Genomic DNA, 24,080 nt, shown 5'->3' with positions numbered 1-24,080 from the left:
TTTATTTTATTTTATTTTATTTTATTTTATTTTATTTTATTTTATTTCATTTTATTTATTTATTTATTTATTAAGAAAACCTTTGTACTCTTTTTTTTTCCTTAAGAAAAGTAAAAATTTTAAGTAGAATGATATGAAGTATGAAAACCACTAAGAATATTCCCATATCTCCTGTTAAATGAGTAAATGATAAATGTTTCATTTATAGATTTTGAACAAGGAAGTTAACATATTCTGCAATTGTGTAACAGGCACAACAATTCAATGCTTGTGGAATTTGCAATGTGTTCTTTGCAAGAGGAAAACTAATCATACGATCTGATGAATTGGTTTGTGAACTTTGATAAATTTGGATAAACAGAGATTCCACTTGAGTAATATTAAGCAGATAGGTAGACAACTAAGAGATGCTACTCAGATCCCAAAATTCAGTTAGCAAACATCAGTGATGTGGAAATCATACATAAGAGATAGAAAGTTTCAAATATTTTATAAAATTCTGCTATTCTGAGGCAGTTGATGAACATTTAAAAAATGTAGTTCATTGTGATGTTTTCTTTTTTTTTTTATATCAACCTTGCCCAGCAATGTGAGGAGTACAATCAGCCTGTGAAAATGCAATATATAGATAATTCTGTTATGTACCTACTTAAACGTAATGGTCATTGATTTTCTGTATTAGACTTTGTGTATTATAATGCATGTAAGTTGGCATGTCAATTATGTAGTAATTTAAAGTCCTGTGACAAAGCTGCAGACCACCCTGAATAGATTGTTGTCTCAATACCTTGTCAAAATTGTACTTAGAGCAGGAAAATTTGGTTGATTGAGACCCCAGGAATCCATGATAAGCAGATAACTGCTCTTTCTTAACATTTTCAGTAAAACCAATAAGTCAACTCCTCAGTAACTATAGAAATAAAAACTGAATGCTGCTGTGGTTATCTTTTCTTTTTTTTTTTTCCTTTCCTTTACTTATGAAAAAATTGATCTGCAAAGAGAAATTTTTCATCTCCCTGAAAAACACGTTATGCCACTAAGTAAGAAAATGTGAGGGGAAACTACAGGAAGGACTTAGAGCTCTTAGAGTGGGTCCAGAAGAGGGCCACTGAGATTATCAGAGGGCTGGAGCACCTGTCCTGTGAGGAAAGGTTGAGGGAACTGGGCTTGTTTAGCTTGGAGAAGAGAAGGCTCTGGGGACACCTCATTGCAGCCTTCCAATACTTGAAGAGAGCTTATAAACAGTAAGAGGAATGGCTGATTACGAGGGTGGATAGTGATAGGACTAGGGAGAAAGGTCTTAAACTGAGACAGGGGATGTTTAGATATTAGGAGGATTTTTTTCACCCAGAAGTGGTGACACACCGGAACAGGTTGCCTAGAGAGGTTGCGGATGCCCCATCCCTGGAAGCATTCAAGGCCAGGCTAGATGTGGCTCTGGGCAGCCTGGTCTAGTGGTTGGTGACACTGCTCATGGCATGGGGTTTGAAACTAGGTGATAATTGTGGTCCTTTTCAACTCAGGCCATTCTATGATTCTATTATTCTATGATTCTATGAAAGAGTGGAACACCTTAACGGAAGAAATAGTTGCTGGTCTGAGTCCAAATTGGGAAAAATCTCAAATTATTGCATAGTGAACCAATAATCCTGGTTATAAGCGAATTTGTCTAAAAATTAGCTGATATGGTAAATAGCAAATGCAACTGAGATTCTTAGTACAATCTGTATTTCACATTACAAGCCATTGGACTTCAAGGTGTAAGTTGGGACTAGCTTGCTTGCTTTCTTGCTTGCTTCTTTTCCTTCCTTCTTTCTTTCTTGCTTGCTTTCTTTCAGGAAACTAGTCTATTGCAGTCAAGAAGCTAGTATGCTTTGTTTTCAATATTGTTCTTACGAAATCCTAATTTTGATCCAATGGAAACGTGAAAGCCAACATGGGATTGCTGCAGATGGATGCAAAGCAAGCATTTCCTTCCCCTTCCCTGCAGGGGAAAAAAAAATATGTCCTTAGCCACTTCTAGCAATAATTTTATTCTCCAGATTGAGTATTACAATAGCTATGTAAATTAGTGATGCAATCTGTCTCATCATCCTGAAATTTTTATCACAACATAAAAATATAGTTTACTAGAGAAATATACTTTAAAATTAAATACATTTTTAAAAGAAGCTAAGTATTTGTGGTTGTCTTTCTGGATATTTGACTTTTGCTTTTATAAAGCTTTGATCCTGTACCCTGTCAAATTATTTTTTAAATCCATTTTTGCAACATGCTTTATTGTTTTTATACAGCAATAAAGATGCGTAACAAAGATGTAAAATACACAGCAAACTATTATAGGTGTTTGGTTTCAAAGAGGATATGTAGATTCCAAGTCACAAGGTGCCTCGTGGTAGTGTGGCAGAGTGTTCAACAATTCTGGGGAATATTGGATATGCAGTTTTTCCCTCTAAGCTGCAGCTATCAGAAATTCCAAACATTCTAGGAGAACTTGAGAGTACAAGGAAGATAAGCTACATTCAAAACCCCTATTTTACCTTTTATTGAGACTGTGGCAGTTGGATGGGGGATGTCTGAATCTCAGCCTTTTAACAGTGATTTCCACTGAACTGCCTAACATGAAAGATACCTGGAAGAGATAATAATAATAATAATAATAATCTTTTTTTTTTCCTAAAAATTACATAAAACGAAGAATCATAAACTAGGTTTCACACCTGTTTATTCCAAACAACCTATGAATTCTTAAGCATTTTTGCAATTTTAATCTGGAGCGGTATAAAATTATAATATTAAACTCATTTGCAGTGCAATGAAAATGAGAACTACATCGCCAATGGAAGGCAAAATTAATCTTAGAATGCTTGGTGTTAATACAGTACATTGTATGTACATAGCAGATACCTATAAGAGCCAGTGAATATTTTGTGATAAGTAGCTCAATTTCTCCTCACGTAGCAGTGTTTGCCATCCCAAAATTTTCTTAATATTTTGCACTTCAACTGTTTTGTTTTGTTTTGTTTTGTTTTGTTTTGTTTTTTAAATCAAGACAGTCTTGGCAACTTTTGGCATATTTCCATCACCATTCTATACATAAACTCACATTACCTAGAATAGCTTTCTTAGCCACTACAGTAAATATCTCAAATGCATAATAAGTGAATGTATTCTAAAGTGAATATTGTGGATTTGGACAATTTTGATGAATTAAAATAGGCATTGACATCATACATATTAACAGTTCCATTGGAGCAGTGTCTTTGTAAAATGTCAATTCAGATAAAGAATAATATCTTTCGTACATGGAACCTTGTGAAAGCAATGCTACATCGCCAGATAGTGTATGTAACAAAATTAATTATGAAAAAGTTATGTAAATTCATAGCAGCTATTTTATTAACATTAACATTAATTTGCACTCGTTTCTTCAAACAGTGCAACGCTTTTAAAGGTTAAGCCACAGAGCTTTCCAGATGCCCACATTAACTCTTCAATCAATACTGATATCCTTAAACCCACCTCCAAGAAATCGCGAATTTTACTCAGCATCTGAAACTTCATTAGTCTGTACTCATAATTGTCAAATATCGCGTATACTCCTTGTCTCTCCACAAAGCAGAGGGTTTTAATCAAATCAGTGCCATCAGACATTGGAATAAGTCATTATTTGAATCAGCAGCTCCTAATCCACGTAGTTTAAATGAGAATCATCCTCCTACTATTTCAATGGTGTCTTAAAAACTTATTGCAATTCTAGGTGATGCATGCATAGTACAGAATGATTTCAATTGCAAGTCATCACGTGCAAAGATATAGAATGCTGGAGCTGGTCATCCCTTCTCTCCCCTTACAAGCAGGATGTGACAGGAGCATTACTCTGTTCTAAGATTGAAGGAATCCTTATTTCCTGAGATGTAAAAAGAAATGAAAATAGTTACTACAGAATTCAAAACAAATAATGTACAGCCATACGTCAGAGATGATAGAAAGAAATTTTAAAATATGCGTATTTAAAGTAAGATCCACTTCCTAATTCTTTTTTCTTGTTACAAAATAGATGAATTGTTGATGCTTATTCAAATCAATTATACAAATTCCCTTGGATTGCAATTATAGACTATTTGCAAATCACACTTCCTTCTGTACTGCTTCGCTTTTTTGAGGTTTTGCTGATATCTTTCTTCAAAATTTGTCTTTTACTCGTCTATTACATTTAATATCACCTCAGGTTGTGTACTATTGTAATCTCTGAAGAAATTATAGGAGCCCTTTTGTAGACTAAATGTCATGTCTTAAACTCAACTGAATTATTAGGAAATGATTGTCCCTTGAAAAAAGAAACAAACAAAAACCAAAAAAACCCAAACCACCACTTTTCTGCCTGGAAAAACAAGGAGCTAATCTTACTGTAAAGCCTCTCTGTACACAGAATTCTGCAAGAACATGTAAATTGACAAGTATGCCTGACTTAAATATGAAAACGGAGTTCATGCTTTCTACTGATACTAACTCCTGAATGAGTTCAAAGAAAAAGGCCTTATCTTTACAGCAAAATAAAAGAGGAACAGGGACCAGTCCCTGGCTCAGAGCTCATGCAGCAATGACTGGTTTTCATCAACAATGCCTGGAGGATATTGTCACAGAGACAAGACAAACTAGATGCATTAGCACATATTAGATTCAGTATGTGTCTCCTCTGGATTCCAGCTGAAGCCCACACATTCAGAAGACATTGCTCTGTGCATATTTTTTTCTCATAAAATGTTTTCAATACCATGAGAATACTGTTGAAGTTCAACACAGTGTTGGTTTTTTTTTATAGTAAGAAATTTACATTATACACTACATGCAAAATCTACTGCTAGTTTGGAAGACTTTGAAGCACTAAGGAAATTAAATTCTGTTCCAATCATATTTTCCTTTGAAAATTTCCCCTGTATTTGCTCTCCTCTGATTGGTGGTTTGGCATTTTTTCTGAGACTTCTTATTGACATGAGTAAAATTTTGCAAGGCAATTAAGCTAACATTTGGCTGAGTGCTGTGGAGGACTTTCTCAAAAGGAAAGGTGTAGCCAATAACCATGTATCATTTTTGTTTTAAAATGAGTTTTCAGAAGGTAAGCTCTGAAGGACATCATAACTTTATCACGTATTTTTAAATAGTTACGTCCCATCTACCTAAGCAGATGAACATGACTCCTGAGAGAGTAGTTTCTGTAGAAAAAAATCTATGGAGATGCACTTTCCATATAATACAGCTAGACAATTTTTTCCAGTATTGATTATCTTGGGAATATGTGAGTGCTTAAACATTTCACTCTCCAGAGTAATTTACTGAGATATACTAAATATTCAGACTCAGTTGAATGTGTTAACCATTAAGCACTCCACTGATTGCTTTGTAGTAGTTGTTTCTGATCGACTTTCGCTTGAAGTATGGCACATTAAAAACATAAATATCAGCTGAGCAGATCTTTGGTGCTTCAGCATTTATTTTACCCCTCATTTTAGACTAGTGTAATGGCTGTTGAACAGCAAAACGAAAGTAGGAGTCTGTCCACGTATTCCCATCTGCATTGGAATATGTGTACCTAGCACTCTCTAGCTACTGAAAGGACATCCAAGCTACATTAAGAGAGATTAGACTATGTAATCCTCTGATGATCAATTCTAAATATGTGTATAAAGTAAATAAGAAAACAGCTAAGATGCCATGGATTTCTCCTTGTAGGTCTGCAGACTGTATACATATCTCTTGATTAGTTTTACTAAAAATTTCAACACATTAGGTGGCATGGATAGATTGTCTGCCAAATTAGGTGCACTACATTCAGTCTCAGTACAGTCTCAGTATCTTCAGAGCACATTATCTTCAGAATCAAAATTGTAAAGTGTCTTGCTTGTTTTCTGTAAAGTGACCATGAATTGACCCCTAATATTAAAATGTGCTAACCACAATCACTTTAAATAACAAAATGGTACAAAAAAGCAATTAACATAAATTAAAACATAAATTTTAAACAGCCAGCTCTTAAAAAATTCTAATCACTTGTCTACTGACTCAAGATCTAATACTGTTGCTGTTGAAGTTAGGTCATATATTATTTTAATTTCTTCCAGCTAGCTTGCTAGTTCCTAGTTCTTACAGTAGCATACGTTACTGCAGCATCTGAATGTCACTCAGGAAATAGCGGGCACTATAACAAATGACCACCTATCCACATTTTTCCTCACTGATCTTAAAGCAATTAGAGATCAGGATACCTCTCGCTCTTTTTCTCTTCTCCTTTAACTTCCATTCCTCATTTCTACCTTAAATGCTATTTTTATTTTACTAGAAAGTGTGTTAAATGGTAGCTTATTTTAGTCTGTTCAGGTAAAAAATTTTGTTCCATTGAGAAAGTGCTGTAACAATCTTTTGAACTTTTCCAATGTTGTCAGAATGACAGCTCCTACAGAAAATAGCTGTGAAATCAAATCATCATCAGGAAGAGGGAGACCCTCAATGAGATATCTCAGGGATTAGAGATCAACAGAGATTAGTTTTGAAGATGTCTGATATGAGAGGACACTTTCAGATGTCATTACATTAAGTAATGTTCCAGAGAGACAAGGTGGTGATTTATTTACTTATTTAATATTTTGGTGCCAATATCGCAAAGAGAGCTATTAAAATATTTTATAATGCCAAAAACGATAACCAATGGAAGACGGAAGAATATTTTTCATTAGCCACTACTGAAAATAACTATTATTTTTCCTCATTTAATAAATAAATAAACAAACAAACAAATAAATAAATAAAATAATTTCCTTATCTGGCAGTCTTGCTTTAAAAAAATGTAAAAAAAAAAGAATACAGGCAGCCCATTTGAGAGTCAAACATTTAAAGTACATTTTATTAGTCAATCAAATAAGATGCAACTTGTTAATGATAGCATCAGAAATGCAAATCAAAGAAAGATGGTAAGAATAATATAAAGACACAAACAAATAGATCTTTAAATTTAGCTTAATTTAAGGATACAAAATCAAGCAGATCAAGCTTATCTACCTCAGAAATATATGCTTTTTGTATATGCTAATTACGACCAGTGAAACCTTGAGTCTTCTGTTTATGTACATTGCACGATTCACAGCACATTTTAGATTTTCACAGTTGTTACAAAAAATCACTCTTAGTCCATTACTTTAATTAATCTTCACTCATTACCAGCAAGGTAGTTGTTTTGTGAGTGGAAAGTCAAAGGAGAAGACTTATAATTAGTGAAGTTTTAGGAGAAATTGTGGGAAACTGAGACATTAAATATTTCCTACCCCTAGTAAAGTTCCTTGATCCATAACAATAACAATGACATCTCTAAATACAACCTTGAAAAAAATACTTCAGGGCTTGGAAATCTGGTGTATAACAGAAAATGTCATTCACCAGCTGCTTTCTCATTTCTTAATAAATTAAGGAGTGTTACCTCAAACATATGGTGTTATAATGATCTAAGTACTCTTCCAAGATTGTGAAAAAAGCACCTGTTGGTATAAAAAAAATATGTAATTACAGAAAGCTAGTAAAAAAATACAAGAAAAACAAACAAACAAACAAACAAAAAACCATCCATACAAACACTGTTTGAAATCAGTGCATTCTGTGGAAGAAAGCCAGCACAAACTACCTGATCTCTCTCTCATTTTTCTATGTATCTTTTATAGCTATATAAGATACACTGCATGAAAATAGAATCATAGAATCATAGAATCACAAGGTTGGAAACTACCTATAAGATCATCTAGTCCAACCGTCTCCTCATCACCACTGCCACCACAAGCACTAAACCATATCTTGCAGCTCCTCATCCAGACGCCGCTTGAACACTGCCAGGGATGGAGACTCCACCACCTCCCTGGGCAGCCATTCCAGTGCCTGACCACTCTCTGAGAGAAATAGTTCTTCCTTATTTCTAATCTAAACCTCCTCTGATACAACTTGTGGCCATTACCCCGTGTCCTGCTCGTTGCCTGGGAGAAGAGGCCAAACCCCTCCTCATCACAACCTCCCTTCAGGAAGTTGTAGAGTGCAAAAAGGTCTCCCCTGAGCTTCCTCTTCTCCAGATTAAACAATCCCAGCTCTTTCAGCTGCTCCTCATAGGACTTGTGCTCCAGACCCCTCACCAGTTTTGTTGCCCTTCTCTGGACACATTGTAGGACCTCAACGTCTTTCCTGCAGTGAGGGGCCCAAAACTGCACACAATACTCAAGGTGCAGCCTCACCAGTGCTGAATACAGAGGGATGATCACCTCCCTGCTGCTGCTGGCCACACTATTTCTAATGCAGGCCAGGATGCCATTGGCCCTCTCAGCCACCTGGGCACACTGTCGGCTCATGTTCAGCCGAGCATCAACCAACCCCCCCAGGTCCTTTTCTTCTTCACAATCATCCAGCCACTCATCCCCAAGCCTATAATGCTGCATGGGGTTGTTGTGGCCAAAGTGCAGAATCTGACACTTGGCCTTGTTGAACCTCAGCCCATTCACCTCAGCCCAGCCTGTCTAAATCCCTCTGAAGGGCCTCCCTACCCTCAGGCAGATCAACACCAGCTCCCAGCTTGGTGTCATGTGCAAACTTACTGAGGGTGCACTCAATCCCCTCATCTAGGTCATCAATAAAGACATTAAACAACATGGGCCCCAGTACCGACCCCTGGGAGACACTACTTGAAACAGGTCGCCAGCTGGACTTAACCCCATTCACCACTACCCGTTGGGCATGGCCCACTAGCCAGCTTGTTACCCAAAGAAGTGTATACCTGTCCAGACCACGGGCAGCCAGTTTCCCCAGAAGAAGCCTGTGAGAGACCATGTCAAGGGCTTTGCTGAAGTCTAAGTAGACTACATCAACAGCCCTTCCCTCATCTACAGACTGGTCACCCAGTCATAGAAGGAGATTGGTCAAGCACAACCTGCCTTTCACAAACCTGTGCTGGGCCTGATCCCCAAAACACCACACACATGCCATGTAATCTCATCCAAGATGATTTGCTCCATAACTTTCCCTGGTACCGAGGTTCGGCTAACAGGCCTATAGTTCCCCGGATCCTCCTTACGGCCCTTCTTGAAGATGGGAGTCACATTGGCAAGCCTCCAATCCTCTGGGACCTCAGCAGTTAACCAGAAGTTCTGATAGATGGCCGAGAGCAGCTCGGCAATTACCTCTGTCAGCTCCCTCAGCACCTGAGGGTGTAGCCCATCCAGTCCCATGGACTTGTGACAGTCTAGACGGAGGAGAAGCTCTCCGACTGTTTCCACCTGAATCGCTGGGGGCATATTGTGAGCAGGGTCCCAGACTTCCAAATCAGGGCAAAAAAGGCCCAGAGGATAACTGGTCTGGCTATTAAAGGCAGATGTAAAGAAGGCATTGAGGACTTCAGTCTTCTCCTTGTCCTCAGTGACCACATTCCCTGCTGCATCAAGTAGAGGATGAGAATTACCTTTGGTTCTTCTTTTGCCGTTGATATCTTTATAAAAGGATTTTTATTGTCTTTTACTGCAGAGGCTAACCTGAGTTCAAGCCGGGCTTTCACCTTCCTAACTTCCTTCCTGCATACCTTAGCTACTTCTTTGTAATCTCCCCAGGTAGCCTGTCCCTTCTTCCAGAGGACATAGACTCTCTTTTTCTCCCTGAGTTTCAACAGTAGTTCCCGGCTCATCCACACCAGTTGTCTTCCTCTGCGGCTCGCCTTACGGCACTCAGGGACAGCCTGTTCTTGTGCCTTTAAGATTTCCGTCTTGAGGAGCATCCAGGCTTCCTGGGCCCCTTTACCCTTAAGAAGCGACTCCCAAGGGACCCGCCCTACAAGTGTCCTGAACAGATCAAAGTCCTCCCTCTGAAAGTTCAAGAAGTTAGTTTTGCTGGTTACTCTTTTGACATCCCCAAGAATGGACAATTCTACAATTCTGTGGTCACTCTGCCCAACACTGTCCCCAACCTTCACTTCTCCCACCAGTCCTCTGTTAGCGAAGACCAGGTAATATATGTAGTATACAACTCAATTTTCTTATAGACACACTTTTATTCTATTAAAAATTTAAGTAAATAACAGAAAACTACATTAAATATGAATTAAAGTTAAAAATATAAGATGAAACCACTGTGAAATTTTTAACAGAAATATTTAGTAATCATAAACACACTTTAAAATTAAAAAAAATAGTAGTTCTAGATGTTGTGCTTAAAAATTATGAATACTGACTCTAATAATCTGTAAACTTGCTAATATCACCCTACAAAGCAAGAAATGTTCCCTTCAATAACAGAATAGCTAAAACAAACAAACAAACAAAACATTTGCATTATCTGCCAATTGAGAAAGGACAATGAAAAGTAGAGAAGAGAAAAGAGCACCAAATAATGCAAGAATTCCGTAATGACAAAACAATAATATAGGCAGGTATTAGCGTATTTTTTGTTGAATGGGCAAAAAAAACCCAAAACTGTTAATCAACAGAACAATAATTTCAAGCTTTCAGTACTATTATTTTCCCAAATATATCAATAGTGCACACCTTCCAAGCCTGTATCTTTCTCTCAGCAGTCACATGATGAAAAATAAAAAAATGAATTTTTTTTTTTAACTTATGATTGCATTCATGTCTACATGAAGTCCCAAATTGTTATTGCTGAAGAGCTGAATGGTGTTTTACTTAGGATTCATTACTGAATTTGATTAGCTGATATGTTGAATGCATTTGTGTATTTAATACATACATTTAGATGTATAAGTATGGTTTCTAACAAAATTGTAACAAAACCAGTCACTAATAATATGAAGCTGGCTAGGTGGATTTTAAGGGAGGTGAATCTTTTTCTATCTCCTGAGTCGTGCCTCCTCTAGTCAGTAGGGGTCATATCCTCAATGGAGTCATCCAAGACTCAGAAGAATAATACACATCAAATTATTGAGAGATTTCTTATAAACAACTAATACTCAGAGGTAAAATTGGCTAATTTGATAATGATGATTAATAAGTGTTACAGATATGACAATTTTTGGCAACAGCTACTACAAGGAGTGAAAGCAGAAAAGAAGAGAAAAAGATTAGAAAACAGGGAAAGACAGACAGAAAAACAGGCATACGGATGCAGATACACAAACATAGCACAATAGAGCGGTTCACTACTCTTTAATCCAGTGATGTCTTGGTCATGCTTATGTTTGGTAGTGGAGAGTTGTCCAAGATTGCAGTGTTAAATTGGTGACTAACGATAGAAACTGTCCACAAAGTGTTTCAATTGTCTAGTGTTGATTTGAGACAATGCATTCCTTATCAATCTCAGACAACAATATCGGTAAAAAATGCTATACTGGACACATAACAAGTAATCTATTTTTTTAAAAAACAGGAGCTACTTGATATCTTAGTTGTCATCAGGAGATCTGCATAAACCTTGAGAGATGGGCCAAAGTAATAATAATTAAAACTAAGATTGCTATAATTAATGACCCTTCAGAAAAAAATGTGTTCAGCTTGTCATGGATAGGAAAAAAAGGAATAAAACTTAGTTGACTTATGGAAATTATTTCTAAAGAGATAAAACTTCAAAAATTACAACAAAGTCTACCAGCATTGAGTTCTGATAGTTGACACATCAAATCACGTTCTCATGATCAATTCATTATAGTGATGAGTTTTAAAACTGCCATCAAAATTTGAAATCTCCAGTATCCCTCAAGATTTTAAATTACCCTGGCCTAATAGTACATAGTTCAAAGAATATAATGCATAAATCAAATGTTCCTACTGACTTGGTCACTGCTCAGATCACAGGTTAAATGTTGTTTTCTTTTTTCAGTTTAGAAGATAAACCATGGTGCATGTCAGTAAATATGATTTTGCCATTAGTAGTAGAAGGCCATAGACTTTGCACTGACATGACACTGAAGGTTGTCAAACACGTTTGAGCTTGCCCTGGCCTGGTTGTTTTTGCCTCATCAGTACAGCCAGGGGACTTCAGGGAGCAGTTAATCTCATCCTGTGGTAGACATTTGAATTTGTCCTGTCAATTCATGATTGCTTTAATTATATTTTTACAGATTTATCCTACATACTGTAGATGTGTCCCATAGCTTTCGTTCTGAATTCACTGCTACTAGTTGTCCTTGTGACAAAGTAATGTAACCAGTACTAGGAGACAGAATGCATCAAAATTATTCCAAGGCATATCTAGATGTTTCCTGATAAAAGAACAGAGGCAATGTGTAGGCAGCATGAACACAGCCTGAACCCATCTCACTAAGAAACAAATACAGCTACTCAGTACAGAAAGCCAGGTCTGGAAAATTTCCTTGACTTTTAGGCTCTTTGGGTTTGCCAAATTCAAATAAGTTGAAATATAATCAGAAGAAATAGCAACACTTGCCAGAGCACAAGGCTGTATTATGACTTTAAAATATCTTTAAGAATCTATAGCTCAGATCCTATAATTTGTAATAGATCTGCAGTCAATTTTTGGCAAATTGAAATACGTCTATATATTTTCTTTCCTTGTTATCACATTTTTTACTTTTATCCAAATTTTTATCTTCAATTTTCTATTTTATTTCTAATTACATAGAATGGCTTTGTGTGATTTGTATGCTTTTTGTCTAATTGCCATACAATATCTCCCCAAAACAGATGTTTACTATGCAGTGAAGTTTAGCTATTTGATTCCTGATAAATTCAAAGAGCAGTGCACTACTGAAATCCTTGTTTGAACAGTTATGAGGAAGAAATGAAATAACAAACTTCAGTGTCTACGAAGAATCTTTGCTGTTCAACTCGTTCAGTATTCAATGGCTCATCTTGCTGAGCTGCAACTTGCGTGCTTCACTGGGCAGTGTAGTATCATAATTGGCACTGCTGGTTAACTCAAGAACCATCATCCATCAATTCACAGGCCCCAGTATAATATGAAATGGGATGCAGCATGCACAGTTGTTTTCAAATTAGGAAGGAAGGAAAATTCTGAGAAAGAGAAGGATGCACCATTAAAAAAGCACCTTAAAATAAAAACCTCTCAATTCATGTTCTGAGTATTGCTTTTAGTCTCCAATCAAATAAGTGGGTCTGAGGCTCCTTTGCTTCATACAGTGTACTTTTGTTTACTTGCCTGGAATCCAAAGAAAGAGAAATGGTTGAATAATGAGAAATTAACAACCAACCAAACAAAAAACACATATCACACAATCTGTGTTTTTTAAAATTTTATTTGGTTTTGTGAATTTGTAATTTTTGTAATTTTGTAATTTTTTAAAAGAATACTGTCACGGAGTTGACCAGATCAATCTATGTCCGTGACAGGGGCAACAGGCCTCTGCCCTCCCCCCCCACCCCACTCCCACAAAAAATGGGAAGGGAGGAAGGGAGGAAAAGAGCAGCGGCAACAATCTATGGAGGAAAACTTATTTTACTACAATATCGGAATACAAGATAACACAATATAATACAATTTAATTGAAATTGAGGTTAATAAATCAGACAAGATGAGAGTTCCCAGGACCGAGTCAAACCTGAAAAGCTTGGAACGGCTAGGAAAGCACCTCCAGCACCCACTGCAAGGCAGCAAGAGAGCGCCCCCCCACCCAGAAGGGCCAGATCCCGTGACTTCTGTAATGTACAGGGATAGGTACCTGGAATTGGAACATTAACACTTTAAAACCCTGTACACTACATGATGTTTTGATGTGGAATACTGAAACCCAAAAATAAAGAAAAACATAGAACCATGACAAATACAAAGGATGTAATAATTTGAAGGAACAGTATACTTGTATACACATCGTCTGAAAGCATTACGTAACAACAACAAAATATTCAAGAATGTTTCCCATTTTATAGCTGTTGGATATGAAAACAAAATAGTGTAAGTTCTGAAGCCGTTAAAGAATCAAGTTAAGAACATTAGACTACAAATTATTGAATATCTCATCTGTGATGTCTGTGTACTTCTGTATTTCTCCTCTTACTGAAATAAAAAATGTATTTGTCAATCATTAAATGAGACAGTAATTCAAAAAAAAATCCAAACATTCATGATTAAAGATTTTGAGAAAATGAACTTTCAGATGCTTAACAAATGTTTCTGAATTTTGGTGTAATCTCTATTGAATGTTAGTGCTTCAGTTTGTGTACACCACATAGTTAGGTTGTGAATTTTGGTTTTAGTTTAGGTACAATATTGTACAAAGTGTTTGGGATGTTGAATATATAAAGAAGTATTTAGAGACAGATGAGAAAAGGCAGAAATGTGCAGTAGGTTGTACATTAATAATGAGGAAGAGAGATTGAAGTGAATTTTCAACAGTATAATTTCTTTACTTTGACACAGCACCATATATACATCCATGTCCTGTTGGCTTGGTTTTTTACTTAGATAAATTTGTCAGTTTTTTTTTTTTTCTCCCCCAACTTTTCCCATTTTCTTGGTTTACCTAACAGATAGCTAAGTCAAACCATACTCATTTTTGCAAAACAGTCTTGTGCCTATGACACAGTGTCAGGGCTCTAATGGAATGACCAGCTTCACTGCTCCTGCCCAGTCCCTGTGACTTCCCCCCATTTTAGCCGTTGTGGCTGTCAGTTGCTACTCTAGCAATGCTGCAGCAGGACTGATCTCCAACTTTCCATAGGCTTTGTTCAGCCATGGTCTGTGTTGAGCTGCACCCCACCTCATGGCTTTGGCATATTTCACTTCATTTAAGAAATTACACTGCACGAATCAACTTCCAAGTGCACCTACACTTCTGTAAAATAGCTAATCTCTTATTCAAAGTTAATAAGACACAGTCAGAATATGATTTTTCTCACTTTATTTGAAATCCTCATGGACACCGAAACTGTGCTGTATATATCTACATAGGCCCTGTATGATTAGATGGGATCCCATTATCTGTATTTCACACATACATTCTTTTGCAGAACACTCGCTCCTTCTCGGGTACTGAAATGCATTAAAATGAATTAAAAAAAAAAAATTAGGGGATTAAGTAGAAATTAAGAGGAGTTTCAAATGTAACATACTTTTAGTAATAAATCTCTCTCTCTCTCTCTCTGACTGACTGACTCAGTTCCGTGTAAAAATCATGAGCCACATGGTGACAAAAAACTCAGCAAACTGAAATCCTGATAATTGCCAATGGCTTCATCTACTGCTTCTTTGGTGGTACCATCCAAAGTATGGTACTTTTTACCATCCTCTGTGGGAACTTTGAGTACTAATATACTCCCAGTGTTTTCTAGTTCAGAATAAAAGACGACGGCAAATATGAATTCCGCCTTTTCTGCTCTGTGTCTAGAAAATGTACAATGACTCAGGAATATTTTGCTGCATAGATACCACAAAGCATGTGGTGATGGTACCTACTTCTGTTCTTTAAGCATCCCAAAAACTTATGATGTGTCATCTATGATAATAAATGCAACAGACTGCATTTGGTAAAAAATATATTCTAGAAATATAGCTCAGTGTTCTAAAGTAATTACATAAATGTGAGTCACCTAACACAATTACAGCTTTATAATGTGACATTTCAGAAGCAAGAAATCTGCATGTGACTGTATAAGAAACTTTGAAGATATTTAAATTTACATCATTCCTTTCATTTCTACTTCTTCTTTAGATGTAAAATGGTCTTTTTATAGCCTTATCTTCAGTTTTTAATTTTCAAGGTAATGTTAGCATTATCTTTCAAATAAAAAGGATACACAACTCATATAAATGATGAATAAAAGTCCTTTTCCTACCTCTCAAAATAGGGTGCTATCTGTTTTAGGCTTCATGATATAGCTTACACCACCATAATTCCTGATTACTCATGACATTTTGTCCATTATAGAATGAGATTCCTTGAAAGGTAGAAATAATTATCCAGAAGTAGAGTTTAACTGATAATCTGTTGTTGGAGAAATCAAACTGGTGTAATGGATGAAACAACAATTACAACATTGGTGGTCTACTAAAAAAAAAAGAAACAAAACTTTGAAATTAATGTACCACAGATCTCAATGATCTTCTCAGTTGTCTTTGTCATTTCTAATTCATGAAGCAAAGCTTGTTAGCAGCTGTATGGGAACTGCTGAGTCATGGCCTGAACCTCTGATTGATCACCTGAGGAGAGCAATGAGTCAGCTAGAGGAGCACAGGTGAAAGCAATTCACCTGTGCTGCTGGAAGGGGTGGAGCCTGGTCCCATTTAAGAGCTGGCTAACGCGGGGGGGGGATCTTCTCTAGAGATTTGCATTGCTGGAGATTTGTAAGTGAGCCTAGGATACAGGTAAGTTTTCTATCTGTTTTCTTTTTGTTATCGTAATCTGCTTTGCTGAACTCTTTTGTTTCTTTTATTATTATTGGATCAATATTTGTTGATTGTACAGCAGTGGAAAAATGAAATTAAAAAAAATATATGCTTTGTTTGAATGCCTGGTAAGAATTATGGACCGTAACTTATATGTGTAGAATGTACAAATTATCACTGGAATTATGGTTTCATAGAGTAGTTATTGATAGTGTAGGAGTTACTGTAGTGGTACTCATGAGGTACTATGTCAAAGAAGCTTATTAGGAGTAAGAATATAAATAGTTTCATTTTAGCCCATTTTTAAGTATGCATTAATATTTTTCTTAGTCCAAATAATTTAATTGCTTATTTGAATGAAGAAAATGTCAGTGTAATACACATAATCTGGTTCCTAAGCATGATGTGTAAGTATCGTTCTTACTTCTAAAGCAGCTAAAAAACATTGTTAATTAAAATTATTTTATGCCTAGTAGGGGAATTTAGACACTTGTTTGGGCTTCTAAAAATATAAAGTATTGACACGTGAATGCATTTGGGACTTCCCAAGTGAAACTGTAGACTCCTACAACATCCAGAAAGGAAGCAAGAAGGATAAGCACAGCAGTATACAAGGTGGAGAAATAGATGAAAAGAAATCAGATACACAGAATTTAGAAATGAAGTGTCAATGAAAATAAGGTATCAGGTTAAAAGTGATAGGGTGAGGATATATGTGTGAAAATATAAAAGATAAAACGAGACTTTTAAAAATAAGTTACCTAATTTGAGGAATAAAATCTGAGGAGAAATGAAGATATCTATATTTTAAGAGATTTTGCTATAAAAACTTCTGACATGAGTTCTGTCTTCAGATAAAATGCAGTGAGAACTGTGTACAGTCAGAATTTGACCTTTTTCTTTACTATTTTAGGTGACTTAAAAATATAGACAGATCATAACAACAGAAGATGGAGGATTATAAGCATAGCCTGTTCTCTCTCCCTCTGTTCTGCCCACTGTTAGTTCTTACCTTCTTCAGTTCATTTTGTGCTGTGCATTTGTTGTATCTGGGAAGGTTACTGAGTCCTACAATCAAAGCTGAAAAAGAAAGAGGTGCTAATCAAATGCACAGAAAATGTTTCAGCTTTCTTATGAAAGAGCACAAAAAATTAATGGAATCAGTTTCTTTTTTACTTTCACTCATATCATGGTGGTGGTCAAAATTCTATGAATTTTAATTAAGATAACATATTTTAACTAAAAATAGCATTTTTTTTTTTCTACTGCATGGGAAATAAATACTGATCTCAAAAATAAAAGAATTGCACAAGAAAATAATTTTTATAAATAAAGTGTTCAGTGGAGCAGTAGCTGTGAACTTCTTTGCATTTAGATCTCTGCTCAGTTAACTGGTCAGAGGAGAAATGCTCTTCTCTTCCCTGAAACAAAAGCGATGATTAACTGGAAGATATTCACTCTGAACAGTGACTGCCAGCATGAAGGTTCAGCACAGTGGCATCCAAATATCACTGTGAAGAAATTAAATCCAGGTAAAGTCTTTCACAGGTAACTTGGAGAAATATTATTTCTTAGATCAGTGCAAGAGGGTTTTTTAGGAGAAAATATTTATGTCCCATATGATCATAGTCATTAGAGTGTTCTCTTGTGGAAGGAAGGAAGATGCTTTCTCAGTGTTTATTGTGTAAGTTAGAGAAAATGAAACACATAAAGAAATGAATTGACATCTCCAGGAAATAAGTTGGTGTATGAGTATTAGAACAATACTAAGGGAGGTATACTGTTAAATGAACCCCCAAGGACAGGAAAAAGAAACAGAAGTGAAAACTTGTATGAAGAGATAAGGAGAGCAAGCTAGGTTAACAAGATTGTGCTTATGGATGATTTGATTTCAAACTATTTCAACCTCCCTGCTATTAATTGGGAAATCTCTGAGGCATACTGTAGAATGGAGAAAAATTGAAAGATCTAGGATTTATAAATGATTGCTTCCTTGAACCACAGTGTTAACAGCCCAACAAGGAATAGTTTCAGCTTAATCTAGATTGAATTTTAGCCAGTGGCTAAGGTAATAGTGGTAAATTATTATGTATTTGTATATGCTCATGGTAAAACAGAAGACAGTAAAGACAAATGTCCACAGTCCACAATACAGTTTTGTTGTTGTTGCTTTTTTTAAATAGTGTAATTGGCAATTGTCTCGCTCCAATTTATAGGAGGGAGATGAGGTTCTTTAATATCTGTATACCCGGTGTGAGATTAAGAAACAACGGTTCATATGTTGTTGCATCCAGTTTATTACTAAGACCTAATCAGGGAGACGGGGAAGGGAAGGAGTGCGATAGAAAAGATGGAAAAGAAGCAGGAGTTGTGTAAAGCGGGGATAGTCACCAGCAGGATCCAGCAGCGGTCCCGTTGCACGGTGTTCGAAGGTCCCAGGCAGAACGCAGCAGAAGACGGGGAGCAGCAGCGTGGCCGGCCTTGGGCAGCAGGCAGGTAGACAAGGAAGTCGAGGAGCCAATTCTTGAAGCAGCAACAGCGGTCAGGCAGCAGGCTCAGGGGAGTTCAACAGTATGCAGGAATCCCTCTATCTTCCGGAATTCCTCTCTCCTTCAGGAGGAATCTGCTGCCAGAAATCCTCCGTTCGTCATGAGGAATCTGTTGTCAGAAACCTTGCGTTCGTCATGAGGAATCTGTTGTCAGAAACCTATCCTCACGGTTTTCAGTTCCTATTTATCCTCCTTGTTCTCCTGCCTACGTGACAAGGATGGGCCTCGAGCAAGAGTCATTGAGTACCCCCTGAGATGGCCATCATCCGGAGATAAGTCCACACAAAGGAGCACTTCACAGCTATTTAGCTGCAGTTCATCTCGCTCTGGTCGCCCCCGGCCTTGCCCATCTGCGTTTCCCCAGACAAAGGATTTCACAACCTTTGCCTAGGGCTTGCCTGGACTTGTCCATATGTCTCTTTAAGACAAAGGTTTTCACCGTCCTTGCTCGGGACTTGTCTGGACTTGAACAAGTCCGTTGGTGTCCCCAGCAAACTTTGAGACACAGAAGTTAACAGTATAGTCTCTTACAGCAATTGTATACAGAAAGAAAACAAATGAGCATATGAAAGAATTGGAAAAATGAAATAAAATATAATGATACAGAAAAAAATGCAAATAGTGAAGTGAGAACCAGTAGGTGCTAGAATCAAAGAAACTTCAGTCTAATTTGCACTACTTGATAATATATTGAAACAAATAAAATACTACTGTGACAGTTTACCTATAAGCCATTCATTTAAAAGTGCTTTGACATATATGCAATTTTAAAATGTAGTTCATGTGTGTAACAGCTTAAAGAGTGGAGACAGTGTCATCCTTAGTTACAACTATGTGTGGTAGACTGGAAACAGTATGAGGAGGTGTAAAGAGGGATGAAGAGAAGCAAAACTGGGTCATTGTTATAAGAACTGAACAGGCTTTGTGTTCATCACACAGGTCTAAAGCAGTATTCTAATTTCCCTCTTGTGTCATAACTATCAAAGCACAGGTGTATAATTCAACATCGTTAGCTCTACAACATAATATTGTAAATAAATAATAAATAATATTAAATTCTATACCCTAAAGCTTAATAACTGTTTTATGATCTTGATGAAAACTAGTGAGATCAAAGTCTGCAGAATCTTTAAAATCTAAATTACACTGACTGAAGAAAGCAAAGTTTTGTAAATGCGCATTGAGATAAAGGCAGTTGTCTGTAAGGAAAAAAGTGCTTACTGATTTTTTTACTTTACATTTCCTGTAAGTTCTACAGATGTTTTGTTATTCAAGAGATACTTTCTTGCTGAAACCTGAATTAATGGCTAATGAAATATGTAGTAGCAAAATTTATAAAGTTTTTTGTTGTGTAGCAAAGCATTCAGAATTGTGAGATCTCTGAAAAGTTTATATCTTATATATTTTATAATGTCTCTATATTGCCTGATGTTTCATTCTGTATATATAAAAAAAAAGGAGTGAAGATATTTGTAAGAAAGAAAAGAAAAAGTAGTTTGAACAGTGTAGAAAAAGAGGAGTTTTGAACAGTGAATTGAGGTCTTATCTGAAAGTAATGCCTCCTATTTTATTATGTTGGCCCATGATATCAGAGAGATATTGATCATGTGGCAGTAGAGGTTGAATTTTTCCTCCTATATTCCGTTACATTTTGTTGCTGTGTGACAGATGGCAGAAGAGGGACAGTCTGACTAAATGGCATCTGATATGGGAATGCATATGAAAAAAAAATGAATAACTGAATACTTCCATGCAGAAAAATTGTACCCACTGATATTCACCGATGTTTGCCAAATGTTTCTGGAGACCAAACAGTGGGTGTGAACACAGTGAAGTGGTAGGTGGTGTGTTTCAGCAGTAGCAACAGCAATATGAAAGGCAAATCATGTTCTGGATGACCATGCATATTTTTAGGAGCGTTACGTGCAGACTATAGTTCTTTGCTGATGAAAAACATAGTTAATAATGAGCATGTTGGAAAAGAGCATGCAGCTGATAATTTATTCTATCAAATAGTGTTATTGTGCTCTGTGTATCTGTTGTATGTTTCGTGAAAATAAGTAGGAGATGGTACCCCCAAGAAGAGGCTGCTCTGGCGAAACATGAACAGAGTCAGAAGTGATGGTGGTAGTTTAAAACCCAGTGTAATCTCAATTTCAACAAAGACTTTGAGAGAAGTTGTCAAAAAAAAAAAAAAAAAAAAAGAATGTTTGTCCAGAGTTAATAAGCTTAGCTTGCGAAAACACAAACCTGAACGATTATCTTCCCCTTCTTCCCCCTCCTCCTTCCCTCCTGCTTCTTTGCTGACTTTTTATTTTCTCCCTTTTCTTTTCCTCACCACCATGGAGGGTCACCTATGCTTCATTTCAAGCAACCTTTGAGTCACGGGGTGGTGTGAGAATCCTTCTCTGTTTTTTTTTTTGGCTCAAAGCTTGCTTCCTGAGGTATTTCTTGTGATAAGACTCTGAGTGATTTGTTGAGGAGGCAACTAATGGGTGCTAACCGTGTGACAATGGATATCGCTTTGGGAACATTTGAAAGCCCCTTCCCCCAGAGCTGCTTGCTCTATAGAAGAGCGGATGAGAGTGCTCAAGAGTATTTACTGGCGGAAGATCTGGCCTGTGACAAAACAGCTTCAGCTAGGTGTGGGAAAACTGGGGAACGATACCATCGATACCATCGTGTCCCGTGAGAAACAGGAGGCAGATGGGCACCCCTGCTCCCTCTTATCTGCTGGCAAGGCCCGGAAGATGGGAACAAAGGAGTTTCTGCTGAGATCCCAGAGCCAGAAGCTGCCACTCCAAGGAGAGCTGACTCGACCACCAGGAGGAAGAAAAAGACCCCCTAGCAACAGCCGGATCATGCGCAGAGACAAACTGCATAAAAGGATCGTGCACTGGTTCAAACCTCGCGGCAGTTGGTGGAACGCAGAGTCCCCTGTCGCCCAGCGCTGCATTGCCTCTTTGTTCCTTGCTCATTATAATTAATAAATTCAATAATTGACTCCTTAACTTTTGGTCTATTATTCTACCTATAACAAAGTGACTCCTGAGCAGAAGCTCAAGCTGGGGGATCTTTCCCAGACTGGCTGAACAACAGCAAAAAGTGCAAATTCAGAAGTGCAAGATAAAGAGAACACCAGCCCCTTACTCTCAACAGAATGCATGAAGCTCTGATGTAGCATGTGGGGAGCCAGGAGTGACAGAGATACACCTCAGAAAGTACAAAGGCAGATTCTAAGGAGCATGAGCAAACAGATTGGGCAAATGGGAAGTGGCAGTCAGTGGAGTGGGTACAGCAATCTGTGGCAGTTCCTGCAGGGAGGATTTGTACTCTGAGGGTTAGAGAGGGGACTTCAATATGTCATTATCATCTTTTAAATACAGGGTTATCACTCTCTGATAACAGAGACCTTCATCTGTGGATGACATCAAGCTGTGTGATGCAGCTGACACACCTGAGGGACAGGATGCCATCCCAAGAGACCAAAACAGGCTTTTAACAATGGGCCTAGATGAACCTCATAAGTTTCAAAAAATCCAAGTACAAGGTCTTAAACCTAGGTTGCAGCAACCCACTTCATCAATACAAGCTGGAAGACAAAAGGATAGAGTGCAGCCCTGCCAAAAGGGATCTGGACATGGAGTTGTCAATGTGCTCTCGGAGCCCAGAAAGCCGACTGTATGCTGGGCTGCAGCAAAAGAAGGGTGGTCAGAAGGTCAAGAGAGGTGATCCTGTATGTCTTCTCTGCACTTGTGAGATATGAATTGGAGTATTGTGTCCAGATGTAATGTCCTCAGTACAAGAGAGGCATGAACCTGTTGGAGTGTGGCCAGAAGAGGGCCACAAAAATGACCCAAGGCATGTAACACCTGCCCTGTGAGGACATGATGAGAGAATTGGGGTTTTTTAGCCTGGAGAAGAGAAGGCTCTGAGGTGACCTGATAGCAGCCTTTCAGTACCTAAAGGCAGTTTCTAAGAAATAAGGGGACAGATTTTTCAGCATGTCTGTTGTAATGAGACAAACTGAAAGAGGAAAGATTTACATTTGATATAAGAAAAAAGTTAAAGGTAGTGAAGCACTGGAACAGGTTGCCCAGATCTGTGATGAATACCTATCCTTGCAGACATTCAGGGTCAGGCTGGAGCAGTCTCTGAGCAATTTGATCAAGCTGTTGGTGTACATATTCAACGCATGGAAGTTGGACCAGCTTTACCTCTAATGGTCCATTCCAACTCAAACAATTCTGAACAGCAATGGAGTACTCCTGAGAAACTGTCCTTGGCTGTCTGAGTGATTTTTAAAGTGACTTATGTGCATTAACCAAGAGGTTTTAGAAGAATAATTGAACCTTGCTATCATACTGAACAATAGCAGTATGCATAGGTGCAGGCATGAGATGGAAGACCAGTAAGTATTTTCAACACAGTTACATATGTCCTGAAGAAAATTAATCCATTACCCTTGTATACATACTTCTTTCTAAGTGAAGAATGTTCATACAATCAAAGCATTCTGATCTTAAAGACTCTGAACTCAGTTCATTGCAGGCAATGCAAAAATAATTTAATAGGTCTGTACTTCATTTCTCTAAGTGAAAAATTAGATAACACTATTTCTCTTTCCTTTATCTACTTTAGTTATATAAAAGTTATGTTCTTTTTATCAAGATATGCCCCATCTCATAGCTGTATATGTTATAGCATGGTGAGAGTCTAAATTGGTGAGAATCTCATAATGCTATTTTGTCTAAAAATATGGAATCTTTTTCCAAAAAAATTTTATGCCCTGTTCATCATCTCCAAACACCAACATTGATAAGTTAAATGATTAATGCCTAATATATACACTTTGAAATATGATACTAATATAATACCTTGAAATAGTTATTAGAACAAAGACTGCAACAGAAGAGCAAGAAAGTTTTTGTTTTCCAAGGGAGAACAAAAAAACAGCCACTGAATTTTGGAGGAATCTTATTGCAAGAAGAAGTAGTGACCTCACTGAGGAAAGTGTTGTCTCAATGTATTTAAGTAAGGTTATCACTTGTCAACAGTTTATGGGCTGGTTCAGCCCAGTTCAATGACTAGGAGGGTGTAGGGATCTGCATGTCCGTGTCTCTGGAAAAAAGGGAACAGGGGACCCCAAGGCAACTAAAAACAGTGGCAAAGATCTGAGGAGAAACAAACTAATTAACTAAA

At 37.2% G+C, this 24,080-nt stretch overlaps 1 long non-coding RNA gene across 3 annotated transcripts; it reads right to left on the bottom strand.

Annotated features, from left to right (window-relative positions):
- Positions 1–1,277: 1,277 nt before the first annotated feature.
- On the bottom strand, positions 1,278–18,841 carry LOC122177766. 3 transcript variants are annotated; one of them, XR_006178142.1, is made up of 6 exons: positions 18,721–18,841; positions 17,342–17,409; positions 13,037–13,146; positions 7,472–7,529; positions 2,541–2,632; positions 1,278–1,984 (listed from the first exon to the last, which is right to left on the bottom strand). It is a non-coding gene; the product is annotated as an uncharacterized LOC122177766 (long non-coding RNA). The 3 variants fall into 3 exon arrangements; XR_006178143.1 differs by lacking the exon at positions 13,037–13,146 and adding an exon at positions 3,523–3,910; XR_006178144.1 differs by lacking the exon at positions 13,037–13,146.
- Between the last annotated feature and the right edge of the window lie 5,239 nt (positions 18,842–24,080).

This window comes from Lagopus leucura, unplaced genomic scaffold, assembly GCF_019238085.1.
Source record: "Lagopus leucura isolate 7727_CA_CO unplaced genomic scaffold, USGS_WTPT01 Super-Scaffold_100001, whole genome shotgun sequence".
NCBI lineage: Eukaryota > Metazoa > Chordata > Aves > Galliformes > Phasianidae > Lagopus > Lagopus leucura.
Note: the sequence above shows the minus strand (reverse complement) of the source record. Positions and strands in the feature narration are given on the sequence as shown.